The following is a 24,053-nucleotide window of genomic DNA, read 5'->3' on the forward strand; positions in this document are numbered from 1 at the left end:
TAAAATGAATATAATAATGATATGTTCCTCCTACTGATGTTAAGAGGATTAAGTTACATTAAGTTCACAAAGCCCCTATCAAAGTACCTGGCACTCTGAAAACACTTAAAAAATGTAAGCGCTTATAGCTATTGTTATAATTGTGGTGAAATGTTGTATCTAGAAAATAATTTTTCCCAATTTGCCAGGTTTTTTTTTTTCAGAGATCCATGACGGCTCAGCAGTCAGTCATGAAGAAGCCCAGTCTCCATGTGCGTTACTCTATTGTCTTTGTGTTATTTTGTTAGGTGCCAAGAAATCCACAGTTTATAAATCGCTTTTGTTTTCTAACGATGACGTGTTGCCAGGTTTTTGCCAAGTTTCCTCAAATATGAGTTGTAATTTAATTTTAAGTAAAACTTGAAACCCTTGGCACTCCTACTTGGCAACTTAGAACTTTTTATTCTTAAGACAAAAGGCTCAATGAGTTCCTTATAGTTTTCACAAAACAACACGTGAGTGAATAAAGAACTAAGTAATCCAAAAATACATAATTAAATTTCCCTTAAAATAAGCATTCGTTCATCGCCTTTGTTTTTAATTAGAGGAGAAATATTTTCTAAACATTGAGCTAGTTACTTTGAATTTTTAAGAATAGGATGGAATGCTTCATGACAAACAAAATTAAGACATTTAGCCAAAAGTGATTTCTGTTGAAGGTGGATTATGATTTGTCTTCAGGATTTACCTACAGAGAAAGGTAACAGAGTTTATTCACATAATAGGTTCATTTATTCCTTGAGAGCATGTAAGCAGCTCCACTTAAAATTATTGTTCCCATACAGAGACACCGAAGAGGAGGCTATGTGAAGAGAGTGGCAGAGAGATTGAAGTTATAAGATTAAATATATATATATAGTGCAATATTTTGTGAAACTTACTTTTTTATATACTATTATTAACAAAGTAAGCTTCCCAAATGTTTACTCTTCTTTGTGTTCTGCAAAAATGTCTTCAGACATGGAGATTAAGCTGCGGACAGGTAGTTCAGAAAACAAATTTATTGGAGTACTGAAGTTTTTTTTACATGTTTTCAAGCCACTGATATCAAGTGCAAAATTAAAGTTGTCTTGTTAAAGAAATATATTAAATGGAAAGGGCAATGAATTCTTAAATGGCCAACTGTAGCTCTATTCTGCATAAATAAAATTGCTTTAACTTTTAATCATTTCTGTCATGAAAGGTTCTAGATTTCTTCACATAAACTCTATAGATCCACAGAACTAGAGGCATCCATGCACACAAACTTTCGTCTGCTTTCCATTTCTTACACTGAATCACCTTCTTCTTTACTCAAACTTACAGGTATTCTCCCCAAAATGTAACCTTTATAGTTCTGTTCAACAAAATATTCTAGGAAATAAAATACACTCAGATACATTTCATTTTATGTTGCTGTCTATGAAATATGTTCATCATTTAACTGTCTTAAAAATCTTTAAGTGAATCTCTTTAGTGCTTTTTCAGGTTTTCCGGCACAAATGTCAAATCATTTATTGCTTTAACTGAATTTATCTCACTTTCATCGGCATATTTCTATTTTTTTTTTTTATTTTTGTGGATACATAATAGATGCATATATTTATGGGGTACATCAGATGTTTTGATATAGGCACGCAGTGTGAACTAAGCACATCAAGGAGAATGGAGTATCCATCCACTCAAGCACTTATACTTTGAGTTACAAACAATCCATTAGAATATCGCTTTAAATGGACAATGAAGTTATTATTGACTATAGTCACCCTGTTGCACTATCAAATAGTAGGTCTTATGCATCCTTTCTAACCATTTTTTATACCCAGTAATTATCTCCACCCCTATCCCGAGCCCCAGCCTCTGGTAACCATCCTACTACTCTCTATGTCTATTCAGCCGGGCAAGGTGGCTCACACCTGTAATCCCAGGACTTTGGGAGGCTGAGGTGGGCGGATCATTTGAGGTCAGGAGTTCAAGACCAGCCTAGCCAACATGGTGAACCCTGTCTCTACTAAAAATACAAAAATTAGCTGGGCATGGTGGTGGGTGCCTGTAATCCCAGCTACTTAGAAGGCTGATGCAGGTGAGTCACTTGAACCTGGGAGGTAGAGGCTGCAGTGAGCTGAGATCATGGCACTGCACTCCAGCCTGGGCAACAGAGTGAGAATTTGTGTAAAAAAAAAAAAGAAAGAAAAAAGAAAAGAAAGAAAAAGAAATGTCTGTTTAACTATTTTGCTCATTTCTTTCATTGAACTATCAGATTTTTTTCCTATAGATATATTTGAGCTCCTTATCTATTCTGGTTATTAGTCCCTTGTCAGATGGATAGGTTGCAAATACTTTCTCCCATTCTCTGAATTGTCTCTTTACTTTATTGTTTCCTTTTCTGTACAGACATTTTAAACTTGATGTAGTGTGTAAACAAAAATTTGTCTATTTTTGCTTTCATTGCCTTTGCTCGTGCAAGAAATTTTTGCCCAGATCTATAGCCTAGAGATTTTTCCCAATGTTTTCTTATAGTAGTTTCATAATTTGAGGTTTTAGATTTAAGTTTTTAATACATTTTGATTTGACTTTTGTGTATGGCGAGAGATAGATGTCTAGTTTCATTCTTCTGCATATGGATACCCAGTTTACCCAGCACATTTACTGAAGAAACCGTCTTTTCCTGAGTGTATGTTCTTGGCACCTTTGTTGAAAATGAGTTCACTGTAGGTGTGTGGATTTGTTCCTGGGTTCTCTATTCTGTTTCATTGGTCTATGTGTCTGTTTTTATGGCAGTACCATGCTGTTTCATTTACTATAGCCCTGTATTATAAGGTATGTGATTCCTCTAGCTTTGTTTCCTTTGCTTAGGATAGCTTTGGCTATGCTGGGTCTTTTGCGGTTCCATATAAATATCAGGATTGTTTTTTCTATTTCTGATGGCATTTCTTTTTTTTTTTCTATCTGAGAAGAATGTCATTGGTCTGTTGATAGTGATTGCATTGTATCTGTATAGGCATATTTCTACACATAAAGAATCTGTCATTACAAAAATACTGTTTTCTAACCATGGGAGTTATGATTCCATCAGTCTGTTACTCAGTGGTGATCTGTTGCTCCACTTACAGAGCTAGACAAGACTGACATAAGGTACTAATGCCAACCTCCTTTTTAACTCGCTTTAGATTTAACTTGAACTAGCATTTGTTAAGTGTCTACTATATGTGAGTTATCCTGCTTTCTGTTTGCACACACACACAAGTATACAAATAGTCCTGAATGAGATTATATTACATAATAAAACTATTTACTACAATTTTATGAATGGCACCGAAGTACAAAAGAAAGTGTAAGCTTATGTAAAAATTTGCATGTGTCCAAATACCCTTCTGACTTTGGGTTTTAAAATATCCTTTATCCCAAGTATTAATCAATACAAATGATATAAAAACTAAAATATTAGTTAATGCTCACCAAAAAGGCATTTTCAGAGCAGCTTCCAAAAGTCTCCAATAAAGAAGTCAGGTAGAGGTTTAATGAGTAAGCCTGAAGACCAACATACAAAATATCAAAATATGCTTGAATACGACCAAAACACAGAAGACAGGAGGAGGCCATTTTAAAAAATGCCCTTTGAGGGCTGATATCCAGAATTTACAACGAGCTAAAAAAGATTTACAAGAAAAAAACAAACAAGCCCATTCAAAAATGGGCGAAGGATATGAACAGATACTTTACAAAAGAAGACATACAAGAGGCCAACAAACATATGAAAAGATGCTCATCATCACTGGTCATTAGAGAAATGCAAATCAAAACTACATTGAGATACCATCTCACGCCAGTCAGAATGGTGATCATTAAAAAATCTGGAGAAAATAGATGCTGGAGAGGATGTGGAGAAATAGGAACACTTTTACACTGTTGGTGGGAGTGTAAATTAGTTCAACCACTGTGGAAAACAGTGTGGCGATTCCTCAAGGACCTAGAAATAGAAATTCCATTTGACCCAGCAATCCCATTACTGGGCATATATCCAAAGGATTATAAATCGTTCTACTATAAGGACACATGCACACGAATGTTCATTGCAGCACAGTTTACAATAGCAAAGACCTGGAACCAACCCAAATGCCCATTGATGATAGACTGGACAGGAAAAATGTGGCACATATACACCATGGAATATTATGCAGCCATTAAAAATGAGGAGTTCACGTCCTTTGTAGGGACATGGATGAACTTGGAAACCATAATTCTCAGCAAATTGACACAAGAACACAAAACCAAACACCACATGTTCTCACTCATAGGAGGGTGTTGAACAAGGAGAACACATGGACACAGGGAGGGGAGCACTATACACAGGGGTCTGTTGCGGGGGAGTGGGGGGGACAGTGGAGGGGGGAGGTGGGGAGGGATAGCATGGGGAGAAATGCCAGATATGGGTGAGGGGGAGGGAGGCAGCAAATCACACTGCCATGAATGCACCTATGCAACAACTTTGCATGTTTTTCACATGTACCCCAAAACCTAAAATGCAATTAAAAAAAAAAAATGCCCTTTGATTGTTCAGACTTTTCCAATTGAAGAAATAAAGATTGAAAGGGGATATGATAATTGTATATAGGCCGTGACATCAAGCCTATATGTTAGAAATCACCCACACCTTTCCACATATAATATTAAATTTAAAATCACCAAAAAATTTAATATAAACATCCCCATGTTACTAAACCATATAAATGAAAAGTGAAAATCCAAGTAGCTTTTGGGTAGTTGAGGAATATAAAATATCCGTAACTTTTCAAATGTCCTAGTACTTAAATCATTAAACATTTTGACCGTCTTCTCTTTTTCCCTCTTTTCTCTCAGCATATACTCTCTTAACAATCACTAGGCTTCTGTTATTACCGCTATAGAACTCCTTGATCTATGATTCTATCCTGATATCAGCCCAGCACTAATAAAAACCCTGCTCTACCTTTCCACTTTGATAGTCTACTTATACTTTAAGCTCAATATGCATCAAATTAATATATTCTCATCCCTTGAACATAGACTCCTTCACATGTACATACAAATTTGGTTTATGGCACCATGAAAATCATCAATACTCACATTCAAATTGAATGCCAAGTGACATTGACTCTACAGTTAGCAGATCTAAAATACATACCCTTTCCTAACTTCATTCTCATGATATTAATTCAAATCTTAATTATCATCCCTTGCCCTCACTAGTGCAAACTTCCTGCTTCCTTTTCTTTGCCTACTGTTAATCCCTGATTTAACATTTACAGCTCCAGCTACCTTTACAGCCTTACATCTCAGACTGTTGTTTACTGGATACCAATTTTATGAAGCAATCCCTTCTCACATTCTGGGGCAAGTGTTCCACACTTTCTCCCTTTCCAGTCTAACCAAAAATATTCCTACCACGTTCCAATATATGATTTGAATGGGAAACATCATGTTCTAATGGATTGCAATCTCCCTTCTCTCCAATATCCTCATTTAAGTTGTATTTTCTGCATTTTTACAATCAAAGCTTCTCTGTTATATCGCCTAACCTCCAGCTAGAATGAAAAATATTCACTTTAAAGCTCAACTCAATGTCATGTTGTCCAGAAGGCATTCCTGAATCTCCCACCTATGTATGAGTAATCTGCTTAGGCATAAGAGTTTATTTACATCTCTTTTGTGGCACTCTAATATCTTTATAACTTCCATAACAATTATAGTATACATGCATAACTTTCTCCCCTTTTAAACTCTAAGCTCCTTGGTGATAAGGCCATATGTATTATAAACAACCAGTAAATGTTGAATAAATGAATGATTGAATAGATGAAGAGAAAAAAATTTTGCAAAGGATTTTCTGGTGCTTTTTATTTTTCACTAAGCTGTTTGGCATCACAGAGACACTTCCAAAAAGGAAATAAATTAATTGGTCATAAACAATGTTTTCTCTTAGCTTCCATTCAAATCATTGTGAGCCACAATGTTCTAACTGCATGTTTGTGCTTCCTCAACTTTCATAGCCAAACACCTGCAGTTAACCAACCACACATACCAAAGTATTTTTAACATGACTCAAACTGATCTGGGGAATTGACAACTTCTCAACCTCCAGCTGAATACCAAGCTAAATGTCAGTAGTTTCACAGAAATTCTTTTAACAACATGGGAAAGCCTGAGATTTCTCTTTTCTCATGAAGCAACACACTGGCCTGAGAAAGCTCTATCATATCTCTTCCACTGGATTAACAGTGCAGACATCTCCATTGTGGATAAACCAAAAAAATCTAGAAGTTCTGGAAGGTTTTACTTTCAAATGCTGTGTACCTATTATTGTACCAGACAACTAGGCTGAAAGAAAATGCAAGTGATTCTTAGCTATTATCGTCACTCTCACAGACTCTCCTTCCATTTCAATCAATGTATTTCAAGCAAAAAATACTACTAAAATTCTTTTCTCCTTTAGAGCAACAGTAATACCAACTATGCCACTATATATCACCTTTAAACAAGGCTCTGTGACTTTCAAAATCCAAGTCAACACATCAGACATATTTCCTCTAATAACTTTATGTTTTAAGACACTCTAAGCTAGCTACATACTTAGCTATATAGTCCAATATTACCTCTCTACAAGCATTAATTCAAGCCAAATTTTTGTCCTGTATAATACTGTTTTATAAGGTTTATAGTTATTTATTTTTTGGGGTGAGCAAACAGAATAGTACTTTATCACAGGCTTTGAATACCTTAAGAAACACCAGTGAGAAATTTATTATTTATAGCTCATATATTAATGAATGCATTTTATATGTGTGGGGTTATTAATAACCATGTAATAAAAAGAAAAAATATGTTATTTTGATCTGAAGAAATGCAAATGACATTTCCATACTGAGTAACAAGTTCAAAACAACATAACATGGTTTTTAAGAGATTTGCATATAAGCATAACCAACATCAAAATCTAACTTCAAAAGTACTGAATATTTAGCATGCACATAAGATCCCACTAAATTTTGGGCAACAAAATATGTTGGACTTTTGCTTCTCAAGAGGCTTGCTGCACACTTTTGGGATTTGTGTGAAAATAACTATTGTGTATTCTCAACCAGTTCCTTTAGTCACTTCTCCATGGCCCTTAGAATAAAAAAGCAGATGCTCTATATAAAAATTTCCTACCTTACCTGATCTAGGTTGTATTTTCTGACTTGTTTCTAACGCTACACATGCTTGAGATTGTTGCTTATGTGGTATCTTGAAGGACAGCAGAAATATTTCATCCCAAATCTGTGGTCTACCAGCCTGATACCAGATAGAAAATGTCTTCCATTTTTGTTTTATTGGGACTTTTTTTTTTTTAATGTTATGGGCACATTTGACAAACTGAAAGAAAAAGAAATACCAAAAACTCAGAATTCATTTGTAGGAGGATCTTCAAGCCACCCAGATGAAAGATTTCTCCCTAATCTTCCACTCATAGAAACTGCATTGCAATTTGATGCTACCTTCTACTTCTGAGTTTCTGTAATATATGAAACTCTATTTTTCTCTAATTTTGATATTGAATTGCAGGAAAAAGATTTTCATAAGCTGTAGGAGAGGGATTCAGGTTACTCTGAACCCATCTAGGCAGTCAACAAGGTTATTTTGCCTAGAAATCTTTTTGAACTTCTCCATAGGATCCCATACAACATGGTACCTGGGGACTTGGCTTTCTCCAGGTACTTCTGATCAGCTGCACATGAAGCATTGTGCTGCTTCAGGCTCAAATTAGCCAAGCACATGAAGACCACCATTCCTTGAAACCTAGATTAAAATAAAACAAAAACTGGTAGTCAGGCTATTGCCACAATTTAGATTCACAGCATTTAATTCAATATGCATTTACTAAAGAGTTATGATGTTCAAGACATTGAAGCTGACCTAAAAAAGTTTCACACATCAAGATAAGGAAGAATGTCAAAGAAACCTACATGCCACGTCTTTTTTGTCTATAGGGTAGAGAAGTTGGAATATATATTCTTAATTTTGTGTTTTGAGAGCTGGAAGCAAGATATTCATAGCCTTGAAAATAAATATAGGAGACTAGAAATAATATTGATTTTTTAAGTCAGTGTAATAATTTAAGGACTAAAATATTCTTAATAAATTTGAATTATTAATTATTATTACTATTATTTTCTACTTTACAACTAAAATAACTTTTTATCCCACCTGTGGGAATTTCAGAGCTCAAAGAGCAAACATGTATTGGGCAATTAATCCATCTCAAGGATTACACTAGGAATTAGACATACATCTTTTTGCTTAGCACAGTGCTCAGATTGATCTTGGCCTTGTAAAATGTTGACAGAGAAACTAGAATGTTTTAATTCCTTTAGGTTTCCACAAAGTAACTTCTAGCTCTGTATGAAAGAAATTCCCAAAACATGAACCACATCCGTCTTGAAACCAAAAAGCAAATGCTGATGAATTCTGAATTTCCAGCTGCCTGGGACTCACTTATTGAACTCTGTTATCAGTGTTAACTGAAACCATGTAGGAGCCTGAGATAAAAGGAAAAAATAAAAGTGTGGATCTACATAAACCTAACAAAATATCCTCCTGTATTTTGAACCAAATGGGAAAGGTAACAAAAATTCCAGAATTAAAACAGTTTACACACAATTGTCAACCTTCGTAGACCCTCCTGGCAGAAGCCAAAAGGGTTGCACTGGCTGAGAACTGTGAGCTGATTGGAAACAACTGTTTCTGTTGCATAATAATGCAGGGTTGTCAGGCAAACAAACAACAAGATGTCTTTATTTACATTTTTGTTATTTTTGTCATGAATTTTTGCATTAATTTTGATTTTTTAAATATTATATTAAAATACTATTTTCGGGCAGTGTGGCCATTTTCAAGATATTGATTGTTCCTAACCATGAGCATGGAATGTTTTTCCATCTGTTTGTGTCCTCTCTTATTTCCTTGAGTAGTGGTTTGTAGTTCTCCTTGAAGAGGTCCTTCACATCCCTTGTTGGTTGTATTCCTAGGAATTTTATTCTCTTTGTAGCAATTGTGAATGGGAGTTCACTCATGATTTGGCTCTCTGTTTGTCTGTTATTGGTGTATAGAAATATTGCGATTTTTGCACATCGATTTTGTATCCTGAGACTTTGCTGAAGTTGCTTATCAGCTTCAGGAGATTTTGGGCTGAGACGATGGGGTTTTCTAAATATACAATCATGTTATCTACAAACGGACAATCTGAAGTCCTCTCTTCCTATTTGAGTACCCTTTATTTCTTTCTCTTGCCTGATGGCCCTAGCCAGAACTTCCAGTACTATGTTGAATATGAGTGGTGAGAGAGGGCATCCTTGTCTTGTGCCAGTTTTCCAAGGGAATGCTTCTAGTTTTTGTCCAGTATGATATTGACTGTGGGTTTGTCATAAATAGCTCTTACTATTTTGAGATATGATCCATCGATACCTAGTTTATGGAGAGTTTTTAGCATAAAGGGCTGTTGAATTTTATCAAAGGCCTTCTCTGCATCTACTGAGATAATCAAGTGGTTTTTGTCTTTGGTTCTGTTTATGTGATGGATTATGTTTACAGGTTTGCTTATGTTGAACCAGCCTTGCATCCCTGGGATGAAGCCTACTTGATCATGATGGATAAGCTTTTTGGTGTACTGTTGCAATTGGTTTGCAAGTATTTGATTGAAGATTTTTGCATCAATGTTCATCATGGATATTGGCCTGAAATTTTCTTTTTTAGTTGCATCCCTGCCAGATTTTAGTATCAGGATGATGTTGGTCTCATAAAATGAGTTAGGGAGGACTCCGTCTTTTTGTATTGTTTGGAATAGTTTCAGAAGGAATGGTACCAGCTCCTCTTTGTACCTCTGGTACAATTTGGCTGTGAACCCGTCTTGTCCTGGACTTTTTTTGATTGGTAGGCTATTAATTGCTGCCTCAACTTCAGACCCTGTTATTCGTCTATTCAGGAATTCAACTTCTTCCTGGTTTAGTCTTGGGAGGGTGTAAGCGTCCAGGAATTTATCCATTTCTTCTAGATTTACTGGTTTATTTGCATAGAGGTGTTTGTAGTAATCTCTGATGGTAGTTTGTATTTCTGTGGGATTGGTGGTGATATCCCCTTTATCATTTTTTATTGCATCTATTTGAATCTTCTCTCTTTGCTGTTTTATCAGTCTGGCTAGTGGTCTATTTTGTTGATCTTTTCAAAAAACCAGCTCCTGGATTTATTGATTTTTTGAAGGGTTTTTTTTTGTCTCTATCTCCTTCGTTTCTGATTTGATATTAGTTACTTCTTTCCTACTGCTAGCTTTTGAATTTTGATCTTGCTCCTCTAGTTCTTTTAATCGTGACATTAGGGTGTCAATTTTTTATCTTTCCTCACTTCTCTGTTGGGCATTTAATGCTATAAATTTCCCTCTAGAGGGATGTTTCCCAGAGATTCTGGTACATTGCGTATTTGTTCTCATTGGTTTCGAAGAACATCTTTATTTCTGCCTTCATTTCATTATTTATCCAGTAGTCATTCGGGAGCAGGTTGGCACATATACACCATGGAATACTATGAAGCCATAAAAAAAGATGAGTTCATGTCCTTTGAAGGGACATGGATGAAACTGGAAACCATCATTCTCAGCAAACTGACACAAGAACAGAAAACCAAACACCGCAATTTCTCACACATAAGTAGGTGTTGAACAATGAGAACACAAGGACACGGGGAGGGGAACATCACACACTGGGGCCTGGTGGTTGGAGGGCTATGGGAGGAATAGCAGGGGGTGGGGGGATTGGGGAGGGATAGCATTAGGAGAAATACCTAATGTAGATGACGGAGATGACGGGGCAATGGATGCAGCAAACCATTACCATGGCACATGTGTACCTATGTAACCTGCATGATCTGCACATGTGCCCCAGAACTTAAATAAATAAATTAATTTTAAAAATACTATTTTCATTTCTGAGTGTTTGGTGCCTCCTTAAATTTGCTCTGAGGTAGTGATGCTGATCTCAGCTCAGCCCTGTTCATTATTGTAATTTATCTAATGTTGACTTCAGTTTCAAAACTTCTTTCTCATCCAGCCTGTTCATTGAACCAAGACTGATTCTTGAGGCACAGTCAGGTGATTAAAACATCAGACAATGAATGGAAAAGAAGCTTAAAAGATGAACACGGTACCGCCTGTAATCCCAGCACTTTGGGATGCCAAGAAGGGAGGATCATCTGAGGTCAGAAGTTTCAGACCAGCCTGGCCAACACGGTGAAACCCCGTCTCTACTAAAAATACAAAAATTAGCCAAGCATGGTGGTGGATGTCTGTAATCCTAGCTACTTGGGAAACTGAGGCAGGAGAATCACTCAAACCCAGGAGGTAAAGGTTGCAGTGAGCCTAGATCATGCCACTGTACTTCAGCCTGGGTGACAAGAGAGAAAACTCCATCTCAAAAAAAAAAAGAGATGAACACTGATAATGTAAAAAACTAAAAAAAACCCCACAATATACTAAATATTTGAGAGTTAACTATATTTTCTTTACAGTTATTTATTGGTGGCATTTTGAATTGTTTAATCTTATTTTAAGAGGTTGCTATTTGGTGATACTGTAACTCTTTCATATTTTCAGAAAGATTGTTATAACCATTGTTTTGTTTAAAGCCTAGTTGAGTATATTAAATCCCTCCTGTAGATTTAAAGGAAATAATGTTTTTTAATTGAGTCATTAAAAATGACAAAAGTAATAGATTTTTTAATAAATTTTGTGCATTCTACTGTCAAAGTCCACTGAGTGATACAGAGGCCCCAGTTAACCTCACTTATAGATTATGCCAAGTGGAACATATCACATCTAAAGTGACTAACTGAATACATTTTACTCAACTAAGTGGCCTGGATCAACTACACAGAAATATAGTGAAAGTTTGCTTTTCAGTGAATGTTTTCTTCTTTTAAAAAAGTTCAATGCTTATTATATATACGTACTAGTCTCACTCAAAGACAGAAAAACATCTTTCTCAGCATATTTGGTCTAATTCTCAGAGTGAAGGAACTACCCATAATAAACCAACTCACAATGAATTCATCTGTTCTCAAGTTTCTAAATTTCCTTTTGTATGCCAAGTATCATTGCATTTATATAGCACATCTTGCTCTTATTTATTAAGAGGAAAATTACTGCTTTATTTTGTCCCAGGCATATGGCTTGTATACAGTTAACTCTGTCCTTCATTGTAGTAATGAATTTTTATTTTAATCCTTTACATTATTAATAGCTTTTCCCCATTTCCCCCCTTTCTCTTTCCAAGGAGAGTAGACCCCCTCTTTACCTTAACGATCTTGGTGAAACACTTTTAATTTCTGCCATCCAAAAAACAAAACATTTCAGGAATGTCTTTATAACTTTTTGTTTCCTGATAAATTAACTCATCACTAGCTTTAGAGTCGGATCTTGTTTGACCCCAACACCAACACTGACAACCCAAGTGACCCTATTCTAGGCAAATAACATTACCTCCCTGACCTCTTTTCTCATCAGCTTTATGTGAATGTTATCTATCTCAAAGCCGAATTGTGGTAATTAAAGCAATAACCTATCTAATGTGCCTAGTACTTCTTACCAGCAACTTCAAATGGTTCAACTCAATTGCAAGGGTTCAACAGATTCTGGCTTCTGTGTTTTCCCTGGGAAGAGTCTGGCTGGGCAGGGACTTGCAGGGTAGTTGGCTTGCCTGAGATTAAATGCAGCTTATTTCATGCAAAGCTCATAGAAAATAAGGTGAGCACCTAAGTATAAGGTATTTACCTTGATGGCCAACTAAGATGGTTGATTCTTTTTGCCTTTACTACAAGTTTTCATTAATTTTGACAGATACTCCACTAAAAGCTGACTTTGCCCTATCTTTTACAGGACTTTCTAGAGGAAAAGAAAATCTTTTCATTTCTTTAGTTGTTCTCCAGTTCTCCATGGGTCATATTGCTGAAGTACACAGGAACGTTTTTTCATCTTTTTCTCTTTAGGAAAGCCCAAAATGGAATCTTAATTTCTTAAACACTGTTTTGTTAAATTCCTATCATAAGTTTTCATGACCCATGATAAGAAAAGACTGGAGACCACAGGATGCTACTGCATACAGATGACATTGTTGCTGAAAGGCAAATAAAGTTAAATTGCTAACTTCACCATAGCCTTGGTTTGTATCTCAAACAACAAAGATATCTGAAAAAGTTTTTTTTTATTCCAACTTCTAGAGAGACTTTTTTTTGCTTTCTTTAACAAAAGTGAACTTCCTTTTCTTTTACTCATTCCCAGTAGGACAAATCCTCATCTTGTTACTACAACCTTTCAGTTCCCTGCCTTAGGGCAAAACTCTGTTTGACATTAATGGAAGCTCCAAGTCTGGCCCAGAAATGTGAGGACAAGATGCAGGGATGAGATCGTGAATGAGGACATGAAATTTAATATTCATAAACTCAAATGTACTTTCCATGATATTCAAATAGAGAAATAAAAATATATCAGCATTTCAGCAAAACATTTGTTATTCTTGCGAGCTTTATTATTAATTTATGTAGAAAGATAGCTGGCAGAGATACAAGGAAAAAGACTAGAAACTTGAACTAGGATTACAGATCCATTCCTGTTTTTCTCTCCAGGACTTAGTCTAACACTCTCACATGTTTTGTTTTCACGAATTTTTTCAGTCCTTCTTCATCAGGTTTCACCACTGTGCATATCATATTTTCGTCAACCCAAAACATTATTGTGACACTCTGAAAATACTTTGAATCAAAGAGAAACTGGCACAGACTACTAATGAAACTAGTAAGTTACATCAGCTTTTATAAATATCTTTTAATCACAAGTAATCTTTTGGTTAAATCCTTGTTCTTATAACTCAGGAGTGATAATTTTTTAATTATCGAAGTGTTGTGCTCACATCGATTATATTTAATTTAAACCTTAAATGGAATAGTTTTGGGGGAATTATTATGATTCCTCTTCAACATCTCAAATAAAAATTTTTTTGGCTGGCTGCGGTGGCTCACGCCTGTGATCCCAGCACTTTGGGAGGCCAAGGCAGGCAGATCACTTGAGGTCAGGAGTTCAAGATCAGCCTGGCCAACATGGTGAAGCCCTGTCTCTACTAAAAATACCAAAAAAAAAAAAAAAAAAAAAAAAAAAAATTAGCCAGTCATGTTGGAGTGCACCTGTAATCCCAGCTACTCTGGAGGCTGAGACAGGAGAATCACAAGCATGGGAGACGGAGGTTGCAGTGTGCCAAAGATTGCTCCTCTGCACTCCATCCAGCATGGTCAACAGAGCAAGACTCTAGCTCAAAATATATATATATTTTTTTCTTTGGCCTTTGGAGGCAATTTCAACCTACCTAAAATATTAACAGGAATAGCTACCACTAGATTGACATGGATTACTTTTTCTTTCTTTCTTTCTTTATACTGTATTTCATTTTTTCCTCTGCACTTTTCAAACTTTCTACAAAATTGGCAATGTTAAAAATATTTTAATCAAATAACATATAAACTAACTTTGTGTGTGTGTGTGACGGAATCTTGCTCTGTCACCTAGGCTGGAGTAGAGTGGCCTGATCTTAGCTCACTGCAACCTCCACCTGCAGGTTCAAGCAATTCTCCTGCCTCAGCTTCCTGAGTAGCTGGGATTACAGGTGTCCACCACCATACCCAGCTAAATTTTGTATTTTTAGTAGAGCTGGAGTTTCGCCATGTTGGCCAGGCCTGTCTCAAACTCCTGACTTCAGGTGATCCACCTGCCCGGCCTCCCAAAGTGCTGGGATTACAAGCATGAGCCACTGCGCCTGGCCTAAACTAAGTTTCTTTTGGGACAACATTTATCACAGTTCTGTGGAAAAGTATGTTTTGTACAAGATTCTGAATGGAGGTAGTGCTGTGACTTGGCAGAGATGAGAAGAGAGAAGCAATGCTCAGAGAACAATGACTGATAAGGGTTACTTCACAGGAAGCATAATTTTGTGGCCAACTTTGAAGCACATTGGAAAGAGCTCAGAACTTATGGAGGATTGTATTCACTGTAGTTTTCACAGCACAGGATATTGCAAGGTCAAACTTATGTGTTATAATGATTATTCCTATAGCAATATTTGCATAAGCTAGATATTCTGCTAATATACTTTCTTTGATTGATTGCGAGTTACTACTCTGTCTAGTTTGTTGGATTTTGAACATTTTTGTTGAAAACTCACATATGAAATATATTTTATATGTGGCAACCCAGTATACATAAGCATGCACACAAACACATTCACCGCATATACCTAGATCTATATCAATACTTATATCCATATCAATACCCATATTTTTTGGTATATAAAATTGTTGTGCTACAATATTTACACTTGCAACATGGAATACACTCCTGTTCTATTCTATTCTATTCTGTCCTTCTCTATTCTATCTTGCTCTATTCAATTATTTCCATTCCATTGTATTCCATTGTGACCTACTAAGGCCCATAGCTTGGAAAAAAATGCTGGTTTAGTAAATGCTTAGGTGACAAAGTCCTTTTGCTTGAAAACGGAAGCATGGTAAATATTATATTTTGTTATTATAATATATTGTTGCAGCAGTCCCAACTTAATATAAAAAAATAGCCCAGGCCTGTGGAAGTATAAAAATAAAATAATATTCTATAATTAGAACCATCATGACTTGTCTTGGGACCTTTTGATGGGAACAAGAGAGAGCTGAAAACGACTCGTGTTATGTATCTAAAGGATCCGAAGCCAGTGACTTTGTGGGGAGTATTGGAAATATCAGAAAAGGGTAATGATTCGAGGGTATGATGTGGCCCTTTACTCTTTATTTCAGACAGAAATTTTTATCCATTTATGTAGTTAAAAATGATCAAACTCTCAATGTGTCTTTTTCCCTATCTTAAAAAAAAAACTTTTATTTTCTATTAATTCATAAGCATTACACAGGGAGTTATTTTGATTTCCATGTCTTTCTTTATTTGCCACAGTACTGAATATGATGTTCTATAAAAACATAGATGACAGAAATGTTAAAAAAAAAAAATACAGCTTGTCTACTGAAACATTCTTCTTAAGAAGCTGCATGTGTGCAATTCTCTCCTCGTTATTCGCCAGCACTTAGTACAATTGAGAGGTCTCTTCTATTTGCAAGAGGAAGAGTTTGGTCTAAGACAGAACTTGGTCTAAATTCCAGCTCCTGACACTTAACAGCCTTGGAATATTGAGAAAGAGTGTAGTGTCTTAATTAGTCAGAATGTTTTCAGTGGCAAGTAACAGCTTCTCAAATCAACCAGGTTTGGGCAAAAAGTGAAATCTAAGTCTAACATGACTGTGTCATTATCTTGCAAATAATGATTCCAGGCATCTATGACTCTTGCTTTCAGAACTCTCCTTTCTCTCTATTAGCTTTATTCTCAATCTCACTGTAAGTCTCTTTGTGTTAGCAAAAAAAAAGGGCTCTAACTGCTCCAAACTTGTATTCTACAGTTTAACAACTCCCAGGGAAAGAGAACTGCATTTCTAATTGTTTCAGAAAAATGCCCTGGGGCTAATGTTGATTGGTTCTAATTCATCTGAGTTGAATCATATGCCCATATCCGAACCAACTGCTATAACAAAGAGGATGCAGTGCCTTCATTTGCTAAGCATGGACCACCCACCCACCCCTAGAACCTGGAGAGGATCCATCTATCTGAACCACACAGGTGGAGAGTAAGAATTCCCCAAAGGAGGCCGGGCGCAGTGGCTCAGGCCTGTAATCCCAGCACTTTGGGAGGTTGAGATGGGCGGATCACGAGGTCAAGAGATGGAGACCATCCTGGCCAACATGGTGAAACCCCGTCTCTACTAGAAATACAAAAATTAGCCGAGCGTGGTGGTACCCGCCTGTGGTCCCAGCTACTCGGGAGGCTGAGGCAGAAGAATCGCTTGAACCCAGGAGGCGGAGGTTGCATTGAGCCCTGATTGTGCCACTGCACTCCAACCTGGCGACAGAGCAAGACTCCGTCTCAAAAAAAAAAAAAAAAAAAATTCTCCAGAGGAAAATTAGAAAACACTTGGAGAACAAGAGGCAAAAAATAATAGACTTCCACTTCATCTCATAAGGCTTTAGTTTCTTTATATCTAAAATATGGATGAATTTTGAATAATGTTGGTCTGAAGATCAGAAATAAGGAGACGATAAAAAACCTGGCAAAAGAGTAGTTAATGAGAGGGAAAATGAAAATAATAAAGCCAACAGAGCAAATGGTAACAACAGGAGAATCTAGGTAAAAGGATACATTAGTTTTCCTTTTACTATTTTTATTTTTAAAAGTTTGAAATTATTTCCATATAAAATCTATTTTTCCATGTAAAAAAGAGTATGTCTAACTTCTGGTTTCCTTTTCCACATGTAAAGACCTCGGAAGTAGTGGCTGTGTCCTAACAAGTTAAAAAAAAACTGAACTGAAAAAGTAACAACTCTTCTTGAATCTCAACGGCAGAGGAGGACACGGAGCAGAGAGACAGGTGGCTACAGAGAGTGCCAGAGCAGATGTGCAAGCTGAGGCCTGAGGAAGCAGCGTCGGGGGAGGAGAACACAGACGGCAGTGGACCAGTTGTTGGAGGTTCACGGTGGACACTTCTGAGAGAGAAAAACTCCAGGAGAACCCAGTCATAGGGAGGCCTCGGCAATATTGTGACATTTATGTTCAGGAGATCAAGCAAGGTACCACAGTAAATGCCGGGGGTTGGTGGTGGGGGAGGGGCGGGAATCTCCTCACACTTTTAGCAGAAAATGAACCATTTTGAAATTTATCAGAGTATTTTGTTCTTTTTTTTTTTTTTTTTTAGACGGATTCTTGCTCTGTCACCCAGGCTGGAGTGCAGTGGTACAGTCTCGGCTCACTGCAACCTCCATCTCCAGGGGTTCAAGTGATTCCCCTGCCTCAGCCTCCTGAGTAGCTGGGACTACAGGCGCGCCACCACGCCCGGCTAATTTTTTGTATTTTAGTAGAGACGGGGTTTCACCATGTCCAGGATGGTCTCGATCTCCTGACCTCATGATCTGCCTGCCTCGACCTCCCTAAGTGCTGGGATTACGGGTGTGAGTCACCACGCTTCATAACAAGATCCACAGGAGAAACTAGTTAACAAAAGTCTAACCTTCTGGGGCATTATATCAGAGCCTAACTAACCTGGGGAAGGGAAATATCCAAATCCACTCAGCTCTGGGCTTTCACATAGGAGAAGGGAAATATCCAACTCTGCATCCTCTAACTTTCCATGTTGGGGAAAGGAAGATACCCAACTCCAGCCTCCTCTATCCGTAATGTTCCATTTAAATAAGGGGACTGGAAGGCAATTTGAAGCCACAGCCCAGAGGCACAGCCTCACTAAAAGACTTGAGACTTAATCACAGGACTACAGAACACTTCTCCCCTCACACCTTATCACCACATGACTAAGGCCTACTAAACAAATTATTTTTTACCCAGTAAATCATGTCTTCCTCTAAACAGAAAAATTGCAAGTTACACTGTAAGGCAGTAAAGCAGTTTCAAGAGGCAGAATAAGCATCTGAACCAACCATATACGGTGGGAATGTTGGAATTAAACCAATAATTTTTTAAAACTACAATTAATATGATAATGGCTTTAATGCAAAAAGTAGACAACATACAAAAAGGGGTAAATAATATAAGCAGAGAGATGAAAATTCTAAGAAAGAATCAAACAGAAATGCTAGATATCAAAAACGCATCTGCAGAAATAAAGCATGCCTTTAATGGTTTCATCAGTAAACTGGACAAGGCTGAGGAGAGACTCTCTTAGCCTGAGGATATGACCATAGAAACTTCCAAAACTGAAAAGCAAAGCGAAAAAAGAAAAAAAAAAAGAACAGACTATCCAAGCCCTGTGGGACAACTATAAAACATGTAACCCATTCATAATGAAAAATGCCTGAAGGAGAAGGAGAGAAACAGAACAAATATTTGAAACAATAATGACTAAAATTTTCCCAAGATTAATGTCAGACACCAAGTTATAAAATTTAGGATGTTCAGAGAACATTAAACAGGATAAATGCCTCAAAAAGCAACAGCTAGGCCTACTATATTCAACTTATAGAAAATGGAAGATAGAAAGAAGCCGGGGCAGGGAAAGGGGAAGTGGGGAATCTTATCTATAAAGCAGGGGTCTCCAGCCCTGGGCCAGAGACCTGTACTGGTCTGTGGCCTGTTAGGAACTGAGCTGCACAGCAGCAGGTGAGTGACAGCAATCAAGAATTACCACCTGAGCTCTGTCTCCTGTCAGATCAGCCGCATTAGATTCTTATAAGAGTGTGAACACTATTGTGAATTGCATATGCAAGGGATCTAGGTTGCACGCTGTTTATGAGAATCTAATTAATGCCTGATGATCTGAGGTGGAAGAGTTTGACCCCATCTGTGAAAAAATTATCTTCCATGAAAGTGGTCCCTGATGTCAAAAGGATGGGGACTGCTGCTTAGAGGAGCAAATTATATTTGACTTCTCAGAAACCATGCAAGCAAGAATAAAATGGAATCAAATCTATGACATATTGAGAGGGGAAAAAAACCACTAATCTAGAACCTTGTACCCTGTGAAATTATTCTTCAAAAGTGAAGAAGAAATAAATATTTTCTTAAACAAATAAAAATTGAGAGAATTTGTTGCCGGTAGGCCTGCCTTGCAAGAGATGTTAAAAGAAGGTCATCAGAAAGAAGGAAACTGACCTAGGTCAGAAACTTGCATCTACATGAAGAAAATAAGACCAATAAAGAGAAGATAAGTGAAAGTAAGAAAAGAACTTTTCTGATTGTTGATTGATCTGATAATAATTTGTTCAAAATAACAATGTTTTTGATTATATATGCTTATGTATGATATATATGAGTGAAATGAATGACAGGAATGATACAAAGAATGTGATGAAGAAATTCAAATTATTTTTCAAGTTATTCACACTATCTCTGAAATGCTATCGTGTTATTTGAAAGTGGATTTGGATTAGATGCAGATGTTCATTGCAAGCACTAGAAAAATCTTTTTTAAAAATCAAAAAGAAAAATAACAAGCTAAAAAGGGAAAGAAAATGGATCTGTAAAATAATCAATTAAAACCACAAAAAGCAGAAGTAACAGGAGATAAAAACAGAAATAAAGGACAGAGGGGCCAGGCATGGTGGCTCATGCTTGTAATACCAGTGCTTCGGGCAGCCAAGGCAGGAGGATTGCTTGAGGCTAGGAGTTTGAGACCAGCTTGGGCAATATAGTGAGACGCCATCTCTACAAAAAATTTAAAAATTAGCTCAGCATGGTGGCACATGCCTGTAGTCCTAGCTACTTGAAAGGCTGAGGCAGGAGGACCACTTGAGCACAGGAGTTTGAGGCCACATTGAGCTGTGATCATATTACTGCACTTCACACTCGGTGACAGAGACATCTGAAGAAGAAAAAAAAGAAAGCCTTGAAGAGAAAACAGTACAAATATGGTAGATATTAATACAACCATCACTTTGAACATCAATAGTTTAAATGTACCATTTGTAAGACAGATTGAGTAGATTTTTAAAAAATACCAAAATATATATTGTCTGCAAGAAGCCTCTTTTAAATATAAAGGCACATATAATTTAGAAGTAAATTAATATGGCATGTTAACACTAATTAGAAGAAAATGAAATAGGTATATTAAATTCAGACAGACAAAGATGACTTCAAAGCAAGGAAAGTTATCACGGATAAAGAAGAGCATTGCATAATGATAAAGGAGTCAATGCTAAGAATATCTAACATTTCTTCATGTATAGTCATCTAATAAGAGAGTGTCAAAACAGCTGAGGCAAACACTGATAGCACTGCAAAGGAGAAATAGGTGAATTCATCATTATAGCTGGAGACTTCAATATCCCTTTGTCAGAAATGGACAGATCCAGCAGGCATAAAATTAGTAACAACCTAGTTGAACTAAACAACACCATCAGTCCAACTGTACATAACTGACATCTATAGATTATTTTATCAGGCAACAGCTAATTACAAAGTATTCTCAAACTTACATGAAACATTCATGAATATAGATCTTATTCCAGGTCATATGACACATCTCAACAAATTCAAAAGAATATAAATTAGGCAGTGTCTACTTTCAGACAAAATGAAATTCAACTAGAAATCAATAATAAAAAGATAACTGGAAAATCCCACATCCCAAAATGCACACAGATTAAGCCACATGCTTTTTTTTTTTTTTTAATACAAGGGTTTATTCTGTCACCCAGACTGAAGTTCAGTGGCATAATCATAGCTTACTGCATCCTTGAACTCCAGGGCTCAAGCAATCCTCCTGCTTCAGCCTCCGAGTAGCTAGGAGTACAAGCACACACCACCATTCTGGGCTAATTTTTAAAATAACTTTTGTAGAGACAAGGTCTTGCTATGTTGCCCAGGCTGGTCAGCAACATGCTTTTAAATAACATGTGGGTCAAAGAAGAAATCTCAAAAGAAAATTTAAAATATGAAATTTATAAAATGGAGCAAAAACAGTGCTTAGAGGAAAATTTATGGTATTAAAGTGCACATATTAGTTAAAAAAACCCCTAAAATCAATATTCTAAGTTCCTATCTCAGAAAACTAGAAAAAGAGCAGCAAATTAAATCCAAAGTAATCTATAAGAAAAAAAAAAAAGAATTAGAGCAAAAATCAAGTCAATGAAATTGAGAATAGGATATTAATAGAGAAAAATCAACAAAATCAAAACCTGGTTCTTTGAAAAGAACCAGAAAAAAAAAGAAACACAAACTACTAATATCAGAAAAGAAAGATGTGACATCATTTTAGAGCCTATAAACATTAAAAGGATCATAAATACTGTGAGCAACACATACACAAATGTGATCACCTAGATCAAATGGAGCAATTTCTTGAAGAACACAATTTGCCAAAATTCACAGAAAAATAAATAGACAATTTGAATAGCCCTATATTAAGGAAACTGAATCAATAATAACCTTCCAAAACAGAAAGCACCAGAACCAAATAGTTTACTGATGAATTCTACAAAATATTTAGGAAGAAATGATACCAATTCTCTACAATTTCTTTCAGAGTAGAGAAGCAGAGGGAATACTTCCTAACTCATTTTATGAGGCCAATATTACCCTAATACCCAAACTGGACAAAGACATTAGAATAAATAAAAACTACAGATCAATAAATTTTATGAAAATAGTTGTAAAAATCCTCAGTAAATCATATCAAACAATGTATATAAAATCATACATCATGACCAAGTGGGATTTATCCTAGTTATACAAGGCTGGTTCAACGTTTGAAAATCAATTTTTGTATTCCATCACATCAACAAGCTAATAAATAAAAATCAATATAATAAATAAATAAATGAAAGGAACATTCATTCATTGCTGGTGGGAGTGCAAAATCATATAGCTACTGTTGAAGAGAGTTTGAGAGTTTCTACGAAATTGAACTTACTCATCATACAATCTAGCAAACACATTTCTTGGCATTTACACAAAGGAGTTGGAAAGTTATGTCCACACACATATACACACACAAATGCACATGCATGTTTATAACAGCTTTATTCATAGTTGCCAAAACTTGGAAACAACCAAGATATTCTTCAGTGGATGAAGAAATTAATAAACTGTGGCACACTCAGACATTAAAATATTATTCAGTGCTAAAAAGAAATGAACTACAAAGATATGGAGGAATGCATATTATATATAGTATATTAAGTGCATATTGTTAGGTGAAAGATGCCAATCTGAAAAATCTATATGCTATACAATTCCAACATGATCTTCTGGAAAGGCCAAACTATGTAGACTAAAAGATCGGTAGTTGACAGGGGTTGCAGGAAGGAAGAAATGAATACATGGAACACAAATGATGTTAAGGGCAGTGAAAATACTCCATATGGTACTGTAATTATGCATATGTATCTTCATATTTGCATTTGTCTAAACCCATAGAATGTACAACACCAAGAACAAACTGTAATGTAAACTACAGACTTTGGGTGATTATGGTATGTCAATGGGGGTTCATCAATTGCAACAATATGTACTACTCTGGTGAAAGATGTTGATAATAAGGGAAGCTATGCATGTGTAGGGGCATGGAGTGTGGGAAATCTATGTTCTTCTCCTTAATTTTGCTATGAACTTAAAAATACTCTAAATAAATAAGTAAAAAGAGTAGGTTCTCGATAACTACTACTATTTTCTCCAAATCTGGCTCAGCAATATGTATCATTATGAAGATGGCTTTGTTTTGATCTTCCTAAATGTGTAGAACTTTACATTATTTTCAAAGGCAATTTAATAAAGATGTTGGTGCCAGAGCATTTAAACAAGTAATTAAAAAAATTCTATGAGGCTAAGTAAAGCTAGAGATTCTGTGACATTCATAATATGTTATGAGCTATCATAAATATTATGAAATGTCAGTCTTAAGAAATTCTGTTTCTTTTCCAGAAATTTCCAGAGCTCACTTGGAAAAATAATTTTTTTCTAGATATGAAGCTCCTGATATTAAAGAAACCTAATCAGTCACTTAAGTGATAGAAGAGAAAAGGAGAAACAGGACCTGCAGGATATTCTAAGGATAAAGGAGCAAGGTTTTCCATTTTTTCTTAAAAGAGAAAAACAAGGAATTATAAAAGATCTAGGAACAACGAGACACATTTAGGAATTTTTTTTTTAAATCACTCATACTTGAATTTACAAGAACAGAGTTCTCATGAGTCATAAAAAATGAGTGTAATACTGTGTGGAATCCTGATTTGTCTATGGAGTTAAGTGAATTCCTGATGTTTCACATAATCAAATGTGGTTTGTACTACGTGATATAAAAAGCTCTAGAATCCCCTTCTTTCTGAGAACTTAATGACTGTTGAATCCTCAAAGCTGAGAAGATGCAGGCTGCACAAATCTTGAA

General features: G+C 36.1%; 1 pseudogene; it reads left to right on the forward strand.

The window, feature by feature from the left end:
* The window catches only part of LOC105706615 (asparagine--tRNA ligase, cytoplasmic-like), a 60,869-nt pseudogene extending 37,557 nt beyond the window's left edge, over nucleotides 1–23,312 (forward strand).
* Nucleotides 23,313–24,053: the final 741 nt, after the last annotated feature.

Source organism: Aotus nancymaae, unplaced genomic scaffold (genome assembly GCF_030222135.1).
Source record: "Aotus nancymaae isolate 86718 unplaced genomic scaffold, 86718_ANA_hifiasm-v0.15.2.pri h1tg000019l, whole genome shotgun sequence".
Classification (NCBI taxonomy): Eukaryota; Metazoa; Chordata; class Mammalia; order Primates; family Aotidae; genus Aotus; species Aotus nancymaae.